Source organism: Cardiocondyla obscurior, unplaced genomic scaffold (genome assembly GCF_019399895.1).
Source record: "Cardiocondyla obscurior isolate alpha-2009 unplaced genomic scaffold, Cobs3.1 scaffold41_0_353218, whole genome shotgun sequence".
Classification (NCBI taxonomy): Eukaryota; Metazoa; Arthropoda; class Insecta; order Hymenoptera; family Formicidae; genus Cardiocondyla; species Cardiocondyla obscurior.
In genome coordinates, this window is record NW_027228792.1 from 104802 (window position 1) to 116538 (window position 11737).

The following is an 11737-nucleotide window of genomic DNA, read 5'->3' on the forward strand; positions in this document are numbered from 1 at the left end:
TGTGCGCGATCGTCGTTCGCGTTTATTCTTTCTGGTGGATTCCGGTTCCGCCATTTCTCTTCTGCCGCGCTCGTCTTGTGAAGACTCGCGCCCGTGCGGACTCAAACTCTTTGCGGCAAACGCGTCGCGCATCGACACCTTCGGACAGAGACATTTGAATCTCAATCTCGGACTTCGCCGCGATTTCGAGTGGGATTTTACGATAGCTGACATCTCTACGGCTATCCTGGGAGCAGACTTTCTCTCCCATTACGGACTCATCGTGGATTTGAGGAAGGAACTTCTGCAGGATCCGCTGACATCGCTGACTGTCAGGGGATCTCAGCTTCCGGCCTCCTTCTTCAACATTTCGCCGATTTCTCGGGAACAACTGCCGACCGGTTCCATTGCGCGAGATTACGAGAAGCTTATCTCCAGTTTTACTGATCTCACGGCGCCTACCTCCGTCGTCTTCGTGGACATCAAGGAAGCGGTGCAGCATCACATCTGCACCCAGGGGCCCCCGATTTCAGAGCGACCTCGCCGTCTGATCGGTGAGAAATTGGCCGCAGCTCGCAAGGAGTTTAACACCCTCCTTGCCAGGGGCATTATCCGTCCCTCGGCTAGCCCGTGGGCGAGCCCGCTGCACCTTGTGCCCAAGAAGACTGGAGATTGGAGAGCTACCGGGGACTATCGCAAGATTAACTCCGTCACAATACCAGACAGCTACCCGCTGCCCATCATAGAAGACCTGTTGCAGGAGTGTCACAACAGCACTGTCTTCTCCAAGGTAGATTTGCAGCGGGCCTACTACCATGTGCCTGTGGCTCCGGAGGACGTCCCGAAAACAGCGGTGACAACGCCTTTCGGACTGTTTGAATTCCTGGGCATGCCACTCGGTCTGCGGAATTCTTCGCAAACCTTTCAACGCCTTATGAACCGGCTGCTGGATCATCTGCCTTTCGTCAAGTGCTACTTAGACGACGTCTTGGTTTTCTCCAAGACTCATGAACAGCATCTCGTTCACCTCAAGGAACTGTTCACTATTCTCCGCTCTGCCAAGCTTGCAATTAACTTGGAAAAGTATCTCTTCGGGAGGAATAAAATCGATTTTCTCGGTTTCACCATATCCAGCAACGGATACGAGCCTCCAGAGGCCAAGGTTCAGGCAATCAAAGACTTTCCACGGCCAGAGTCACTTGAGCAACTCCGGAGATTCCTGGGAATTCTAAATTTCTACAGGAAATGCATTCCGCATGCGGCGGATCATCAGGCACCTCTCACCGAGCTTCTCAAAGGAGCCCCTAAAAAGTGCAAGAAGCCTATCGTCTGGTCTACGGCTCTGGACGAGGCTTTTCAGAAATGCAAGGAAAGCATTTCTCGTGCGTGCAGGCCTTCGTTTTTCAACCCCGAAGCACCTCTTCGCCTAACAACAAACGCTTCGACAACTGCGATTGGATCTTCTCTGGAACAATTTTCCAACGGCGCCTGGACTCCGCTGGGATTCTTCTCCAGAAAGCTTAGCCCGACAGAACGCAATTACAGCACCTACGATCGTGAGCTCCTATCGATCTTTGCTTCGATCAAGTTTTTCCAACGCTTCCTGGAAGGACGGAAATTCTCGATCAGGACTGATCACAAGCCTCTGGTGTACGCAGCAGCGCAACGTTCGGACAAGGCTTCGCCTCGGCAAGTCAGACAGCTGGACTTCATTCTCCAGTTCAATGCGGAAATTTCGCACATCAAAGGAGAGCTCAACCCTGTCGCTGACGCTCTGTCACGGACTTGTACCATCTCTATGCCTACTCGAATTGATGCTGGCACCATTGAACGAGCTCAATTCTGCGACGACGAGCTGCCCACCATTGAAGAGACTACTTCACTGAAGCTTCAAGATCTCACCATCGACGGTCACAAGATAGCTTGTGACGTGTTCAACGGCATCGTTCGCCCTTACTTACCTGAGCCTCTACGAAGAACGGCATTTGAAGTGCTACACAACCCGGCACATCCGAGCATACGAGCTACCACAAAATTGCTCGTTTCCAAGTTTTGCTGGCCCAACATCAAGAGAGATGCCTCTCTCTGGGCGCGCTCCTGCGAGGCTTGTCAACGCTCGAAGATAGGAAAACATAACCGTACCGCTCTTGAAGAGTTCGATTGCCCGGATAATCGATTCGAGCACGTGCACGTCGATCTCATCAAGCTTCCTCTGTGCCAGGATTTTCAATACTGTCTTACTATTATAGACAGATTCACGAGATGGCCCATGGCCATTCCGCTCAGGAATATGACAGCTGATACTGTCGCGGATGCCTTCTTCAACCATTGGATCTGCCAGTTTGGAACTCCGCTGACCATTACCTCGGATCAAGGGACGCAGTTCGAGTCATCCCTCTTCAGCTCTCTCGCTCGGATCACTGGCTCCAAACGGATCAGGACAACGCCCTATCATCCGCAATCCAACGGGATGATCGAACGCTTTCATCGGACCTTGAAGGCGGCCCTGATGTGCAACAACCAGCGGCCTTGGCCAGAAGTTCTCCCAACCGTACTTCTTGGCTTGCGGACTGCCATCAAGAGGGACCTACAGGCTTCTCCATCGGAGATGCTTTTTGGGACAACCCTGCGATTACCAGGAGAATTTTTCACCTCTCGTTCTCTTTCTGCTAATCCCCGTGTCTTTCTCAATAAGTTTCAGAACCTCATGCAGAACATTCGCCCGGTTCCGGCCTCAGACCACTCTTCGAGACGCCCATTCCAATTTCGAGACTTGGAAACCTGCTCTCACGTCTTCAAGAGAGTGGACACCATCCGGCGACCTCTCGAGCCTCCTTACACCGGACCCCATCCGATCGTCTCTCGCCTCAACCCCAAGGTTTTTGTCATCCTTGTGGACGGCGTTGAGAAAACAGTCTCAACGGATTGCCTGAAGCCCGCCTTCTCTGATGTCGGCGACGCTGAAAACGAATCAACCTCCGCGGATCCGGACAGGACATCATCAGCTCCTTCACCACCTTCAAGGACTGTGACTTTCGCTTCTCCCTCGGAGCAGCTCTCTAGGGGCGGAGTGGATGTGGGTGCGGATTTGCCCGCACCTCAACAGATGACGGTACCGGTATCACCTGCGGCCGGCCGTCGGCGCAAGCAATTGATAGTGCCGCGCACTATCTTCTCCCTTGCCTAGCAACAGCCCGGCTTGGCAACGGGACCCTGGACCCTGGACCTCATACCTTCTGGAAGCTTTTTCGTCAGCTTCCGCTGACGCAGCATTGCATCAGCTCGCATGATGCATCGGGAAGTCCCGTCTTTAACAAAGGGCTGATAAGCCACAAAGAGACTTCCTCTTGCGCTTCCTTGCTGGCGACGCTTCGGAGCGTCAGTCCAGCACTCGAAGTCGTTCCGCGCGCACGCGACGATTTTCATTTAACTTTATATCGAGTCTTCGTATTTCTTATTTCCTTTGTCATCGTCTATTTCCTTTTTACATTGGTTTTATATTGGTTGAAATATACTTTATTAATGGTACTTTTATTCTTGGGTTATTTCGCTATCCTGCGCGTTCCCTATCCCGCGAGTTAGTGAGATTCCCAAATATATATATATATATATATATATATATATATATATATATATATATATATGTGGCCTGAGGCCACGAACTTCAGACCCCGCGCCGCGACCACCCCCGTTCGCCCGAAACAATCGCGCGGCCCCGATCATATTTTAAGTTACGCGCGGGCCGACCAGCCGCCCGCGGCGAGTAGCGTGGATCTACGCAACAGGAAACATGGGCCGCCCAACCGCCCACATCGCGCACCGCCACCCGACCGCTCGGGAGTGGGGGCCCCCACTCCCGGGCCCACGGGTATATAAGCCGCCTTGAGCGCAGACGAGGCACCTTTTCCGCGCTGGGAAGCACCCCAGCATCCGATCCTCCAGGACTTGGGCGCTCCCAAGTTTTCCTCGACCGGGCTTACCCGGCCTTCGAAACCGACTTCGCTCTACGAGACTCGGGCGCTCCCGAGTCTTCCTTCGTCCGGGCGCTCCCGGCCGTCCTCGACACCGACATCTCCGAGACTCGGGCGTTCCCGAGCCTTTCTTCGTCCGGGCGCTCCCGGCCGTCCTCGACACCGACATCTCCGAGACTCGGGCGCTCCCGAGCCTTCCTTTGACCGGGCGCTCCCGGCCATCCTCGACACCGACATCTCCGAGACTCGGGCGCTCCCGAGCCTTCCTTCGACCGGGCGCTCCCGGCTCTCTCTCTCGCACCGACACGGTCCTAGCATTCAGCCTCGTAGGCGGATTACGTTGCGGCACCGCTGACTCGCGACTACGGAGCCCGTACGACCGATACGGCCCGAACGGCCTAGCTTGTAATCCGCGCCGCCGACTCGCGAACGCGAAGACTGTCCGACCGATACGGCCCGAGCGGCCCATCCTGTAACCCGCGCTGCCGACTCGCGACCGTGGAACCTGTACGACCGATACGGCCCGAGCGGCCCATCCTGTAACCCGCGCTGCCGACTCGCGACCGCGGAACCTGTACGACCGATACGGCCCGAACGGCCTAGCTTGTAATCCGCGCCGCCGACTCGCGAACGCGAAGACTGTCCGACCGGTACGGCCCGAGCGGCCCATCCTGTAACCCGCGCTGCCGACTCGCGACCGCGGAACCTGTACGACCGATACGGCCCGAGCGGCCCATCCTGTAACCCGCGCTGCCGACTCGCGACCGCGGAACCTGTACGACCGATACGGCCCGAACGGCCTAGCTTGTAATCCGCGCCGCCGACTCGCGAACGCGAAGACTGTCCGACCAATACGGCCCGAGCGGCCCATCCTGTAACCCACGCCGCCGACTCGCGACCGCGGAGCCTGTACGACCGATACGGCCCGGACGGCCACCCCGTGACCGCGGACTTGTTACGTGGGATACGTCCCAAAGCGACCCGAACTAGCGTCCACATTAAATCCAATTCCCGGCGGATGTTCGCTTTTGTTCAATTCATTCTTAGATTATTATATTGTTTGTTCCTTTATTTCATTTATTCTTAGACTATTATATTATTTGTTCTCTTGCTTTCATTCATTCTTAGACTAGTGTATTATTTGTCTCTACATTATTTCTTTTCTTAATAAATCTTTTATTTTACGATAACCACGTCTCGGTTCTTTACACTCGCACCCTGGCTTCCGACGAGCTTTCTGGACCCGAAATTACCGTGTTACATATATATATATATATGTCTTTGATACATTTTGGGGACATTAAAAAATATGAACATATAATGATATAGTTACATGCAGCGAACTTTGCTGAATCCATATAGCATAGTTGAACAGCTATCTACATCGTTTTCCTACAAGATATAAACGATTTTCTATATATGGTATATTTCGAGGACATGGGTATATCTATATGTTAATGGGTTCTTTTGAGAACTTGTATATATAATTTTTTATAGTTATATTGGAGACAGATATATATAAAAAATTTTTTTTGCATATTTCAGTATAGTTCACATCCAGGAACATCACTTGACAGACACATTTGCTAAATATACAACATTTTGCATAGAAATAACTGTTTTTGATGGGAATTTTGAGGACACCGTATATTATATAAAAATGACTCCAAAATATACCATTCGTGAAATCGTACAATTAATTAATCTCCAAATACTTATAAAGTCTTGTTGTTTCCGGACAATATCTTCTCTTTGTACACTGAAGGATGTTTAAATGTGGCTCGTTGATAGAAATAACCAATAACGTTTATTTTAGCAAAATGTCCCCAAAATATACCATTCGTAAAAACGTACAATTAATTAATTTACAACTACTAATAAATTCTGGTCTTTTTCGGATAATATCTTCTCTCCGTACACTGAAAGATGTGTAAATGTGGCTCGTCAATAGAAATAACTGATAACGTTTATTTTAGTAAAATGTCCCCAAAATATACCATTCGTGAAATCGTACAATTAATTAATCCACAACTTATAATAAATTCTGGTCTTTTTCGGACAATATCTTCTCTCAAGCCCAAATTATGATGTAAACATTATACGTATAATATATGTTTAAATAGCGCATTACTAATAAATTATAAAAAATAATTTTAATTGATTGTTTTCTACAACTCAAAAAATTTGAATAACGCAAATAAATGTAATAAGAAGATAATAAGAATAAATAAACAAAAAATACAACAAAATAGTTGTGAAAAAATACGTATGGTATATTTTGGGGACATTTTGTAAAATAAACGTTATCGGTTATTTCTATAGACGAGCAACATGTGCACATCCGTCAGTGTAAGAAGAAAAAATATTTTCCGAAAACAACAAGAATTTATAAGTAGTTAGAGATTAATTAAACGTACGATTTTACGAATGGTATATTTTCGGGACATTTTGCTAAAATAAACGTTATTGGTTATTTTTATCGACGAGCCACATTTACATATTTTTTAGTGTACGGAGATAAGATATTTTCCGAAAACTACAAGAATTTATAAGTATTTAAGAATAATTAATTGTACGATTTTATGAATAGTATATTTTGGGGACATTTTGCTAAAATAAACGTTGTCGGTTATTTCTATCAACGAGCCACATTTACATTTTTTTTAGTGTACGGAGATAATATATTGTCCAAAACCTACGAGGACTTATAAGCAGTTGAACATTAATTAATTGTACGATTTCACGAATGGTATATTTTAAGGACATTTTGCAAAATAAACGTTACTACTTATTTCTATAGACAAGCAACATTTGTACATCCGTCAGTGTATGAGAAAAAAATATAATCCGAAAACTATGGGATTTTATAAGCAGAGAGGTTAAAGTAACTTTACAATTTCACGAATAATATATTATGGGGATATTTTGCAGTATGAAACGTTATCGGTGATTCTTATCTACGAACTACATATGCACATTCGTCAGTGTACGGGAAGAGATTATAATCCGAAAACGTTGTAATTTTTCAAACAGAGGAGACAAAATAATCGTACGATTTCACTAATGGTATATTTTGGGGACATTTTGCTAAAATTGACGTTTTCGATTATTCCTAACGAAAAACATAATTTGCACATCTGTCAATGTACGGGATGAAAATGTAGTTAAGAAACAATTCAAATTCACATGTTGAATGTATGACATAATCTGACAAATTTACGTATATTGTATTATTATGACGTCTATCTGACTCGATTGTTTTAATTGCAGAATAATTTTTTTGATGTTAATTTTCTGTGCCATTACAATTATAAATTTGAAAGTTTTATTTCTTAGCTTTTTTTATTATAAATATTAAGTTATTAGATTTATTGTTTTTGGTCCTCAAAATGTACCAAAAACGTATATCTACTAAAATGTCTTTGGTACATTTTGAGGACTGAATACATTAGTTTTAATTGTAAAATTAATATTAAAAGCCGGAAAACTGTTTTAATTTCTTTGTGTCGTAATAATTTAAAAGTGGTAAAATATGTTACACCGCGAGGGTGCCGTGGGGTTCGTTCTCCGGAGAGAATTGTAGTCTTTTTTGAAATAAAGTCGTCTTCTCGTTATATTGATTAATTTCTTTTATTTCCTTCTTCTTTTTACAGACTTACACTTGCACTAAATATTCGGTATTATATATTCCACGCGAGATACTTGTTAGCGACTGCCTGTCCGGGCCGCGGCTGCCCCTATATATCTCCTACTGTTGCTATGCCAAAATTCATAGCAATCAGCGGAATCGCGGGTGGCAACCGCGACTGTCCTCGGACTTTGCGTCCCGGCCGGAAATGCCGGGTTACCTTGATCGGCGGTATTCTGCCGATCAAGCTAAATGGTCGCGCGCGTGCGACATTCCGGCGTTATTCCCGAGCCTCTGTTGCTAAGGGCTCAGGATATAACAAATACAATTTACAGTCATTTTTTTTAAATATGTGTTAAGAAATTAATTTATTTATTAACTGTTCTCAAAATGTACCAAAGACATAATATTATGTATATGTCTTTGGTCTATTTTGGGAACATATTAATCTGAGACATTTTATGTCTTTGAAAGTTACCAACGGCAAAATTTGTTATTTTGAGAACGGTCCTCAAAATGTACCATTTCCAAAAAAAATATTGAGGTCGGACCCCAAAAGTGACAAATGTCCTCAAAATGTATCATCTATTTGAAAAATTGTTCTCGAAATATACCAAAGTCATATATATATATATATAAATTTTCGCCTACTACATACAACTTTTATTAAATCTCAAATCTTCATTAGTTTTTCCACATCAACAATTTATTTCGCATATCTAAGACATTCTTACAAGGAACTCGCAAGGATATGACTCAGATATACGAAATATGCTGTTGTTGTGGAAAAGCTGAAGAGGACCTTACAAGGAACTTGTAAAAATGCCTTAGATATACGAAATAAGCTATTGATATGGAAAAACTAATTAAGACCTTACAAGGAACTAGTAAGGATGCCTTAGATATACGATATTTCATAGATCTAAGGCGTCTTTACGAGTTTCTTGTAAGGCCCTCATCAGCTTTTCCTTATCAACAACTTATTTTGCATAGTTAAGGCGTCCTTACGAGTTCTTTGTAAGGCCCTCATCAGCTTTTCCTTATCAACAACTTATTTTGCATAGTTAAGGCGTCCTTACGAGTTCTTTGTAAGGCCCTCATCAGCTTTTCCTCATCAAAAACTTATTCGTATAGTTAAAGCGTTTTTACAATTTCCTTGTAAGGCCCTAATGTGGTAATAGTAAGGTATCCCTTTTTATGGCATCCTAATATAATCCTTATCGAGGCCTTATGCTTAATGAAGTTGGCCCTATCATTTTTCTACTCGGGTAATGTTGGAACACCAAGTTATGTGGAAATTATTATTGGCGATAATCGAGGATTGGAAATGCCGCTATCTCTCGAGGCTTGGAAATCACTCTGCGAGTATCGTGCAAACATTTTAAGTTTGCTCCACAACGATTTGAAAAATCCTCAAGACTTTGTGTACCTCGGTGCGTTGACAACCAGACTTTGCAACTTTAATGGCATGGATGTCTTGCGATTTGAATCAGCTGGTAAATACTTAATGATGATGGAATCAACATTTCTTAAAATGATTGATCTTGACAAGTGTATTACATTGGCATTTAATAAGTTAACATCTTTTCTTAAACTAATTGATTCAAAATTTGTACGATTTGCTAGCATCGCTTCCACTGCTAAAAATCGTGACGAGGTTGTAAGCGCAATACATGCTAGCGATTGCTATGATGGGAATCAAACTGTTGATTGTGAGCTGCTAGCTCACTAGTATTCGGAGCGCGAAAGTAATATTATATTGTTACGTCCGAGTATTTTTCTTTTATGGATAGGGAAATAAAATAAGAAAAGAAAGTTTTAAGTTTTTTAAAAATAATAATAGAACATTTTAAAATTTATTTAATAATTTAATTTACAAATTCAATAGCCATTGAGCTTTATTGTGATAATATAAATCGGACCTTTGTTTTGTTACCCCTACCAAATTTTTGGGTGATGAAGGGAGTTTTGTAATCTCAATATTTGGTTTTTTGGGTGGTAATGAAGGCTTTGGTGGTTTTGGTTGTGGAGAAGGAGGTGGCCTCTGTAGGGTCCGTGTTGGTGGCTTCTCCTTTTTTATAATGATCTTTTGCGGGAGAGGTTTAATGCAGAGGATTTTTGGAACCGGCTTAGGTCTTGGAAGGTCCTCTATTCCGGCCGCCCGAGGGTCGAATATCCCCGTTTCTTCGAAGTTTTTCCGTAGCTTTCTGAAGAAAGCCTGTCGTCCGCCTCTTTTACTTCTTCTAGCACGCTTTTGCTTTTTGTTACTGATTAATTACAATAATAATTTAATTATCGGTATTTAATAATTGCGTTAAATTTCGCTCGGGTTTTTAACAATCAAAGAATCGCGTCGGAATTATAATCGTATTCGCTCAGAAAGAATTGCGTCGGAATTATAATCGTATTTCGCTCGGTTTTAACAATTAAAGAATCGCGTTAGAATTATAATTATATTCGCTCGGGTAAGAATCGCGTTAGAATTATAATCGTATTCGCTCGGAAAGAATCGCGTTTATAATTGTATTCGCTCGAAAAGAATCGCGTCGGAATTATAATTGTATTCGCTTGGTTTTTAACAATTTAAGAATCGCATCGGAATTATAATCGTATTCGTATAATCGTAATCGCGGTTTGGGGGTTTTTTAAGGAAGAGTGCCCGCGTTTCGCTCTACGGAGCGCGCAGAGCTCAGGGTAGGATTGTTCCGCAACGCTTGGAGTAAGCGCGCAAGAACTTAGGATAGGTTTGCTCCGTTGGCAGGGGAGCGGAATAGGAAGAGAGACCCGATGCTTTGCCGTGGTTAGCGCGCTTTCGAGAGAAGGGATTTTTCCGCGAGACGCCCTGGATAGCGCGCAGAAAAATAATGAGTAGATGAAATAATAAGGTTTTGAAATTTCTCACCTTTGTGAACTCTCCATGATCGCCTTGGTAAGCGCTTCAATGTAGGTCTCACTCCGGCAAGAGGAACGGAAGTGTTTGTTGCTAATTTTTGGGCCCTTTTTATATCCTAAAAGTGTAGGCAAGGGATGTAGGCGGGACAAGGGGTATTTAATTCTAATTTTCCTATTGGTTCTTGAGGGCATGGAGGGAGAAAGCGCGGGGTCAGTCGGTCGCGAGCCCTCGCAGGTGTCACTTCGCGGGGGTTGCGCGGCCGATTAAAGGGCCATCTCTGTGACGCCGCGGGAACTTCTGTCTTTGTCGCTCTAATAGTTGTCGTAATCGGAGCCGCTGCTCCATAGCTCGTCATTGCTCCTTTTTATTATTTTATTTAATGAGGAAGAAAAAAAGAGGTAATAAAAATTAATTAAAAAAAAATTTTAATACGTAACAATATTATATTATATTATATTATATTATATTATATTATATTATATTATATTATATTATATTATATTATATTATATTATATTATATTATATTATATTATATTATATTATATTATATTATATTATATTATATTATATTATATTATATTATATTATATTATATTATATTATATTATATTATATTATATTATATTATATTATATTATATTATATTATATTATATTATATTATATTATATTATATTATATTATATTATATTATATTATATTATATTATATTATATTATATTATATTATATTATATTATATATAAAGGTGTTTATTCATCTCCTTAGAGGTACACCGGGACTTTCGCATCCCACAGATTTGTTTTACATTTTCCCATAAACTATATCTTAAAACTTCATACTTTTATATAACAAAAATAAAATACTTTCCGCCACTTTTTCGTTCCTTTCTATATCCTTTTCCTTTTCTTAACAAATTCCTCTTTTTCTTTTACACTTTTCCTTCCCATCATCATTACCCCCTTACATATCTACGTGTTACAACTTGTCTTTTCTCTAACTTATTTTTACTTTTATAATCTTCTTTCTTCCTGCAACAATTCCTGAAAATAAAACATACATCCTACGCCTTTTTACGCTTCTATTCTATTGCTTGCGCGTCGAGAGAGACAGAGATCACACTTTCATTCATACCTTACTATATTCCGCCTTATTTTACCTTAAATTCTACCTTTGGACCCCCGCTTCCGACGCTCTTTATTTTATTTCTTTATTTTTTTTTAACCTCTTTCATACTTTCATTCACTCCCACTTCCCTCCCTTATT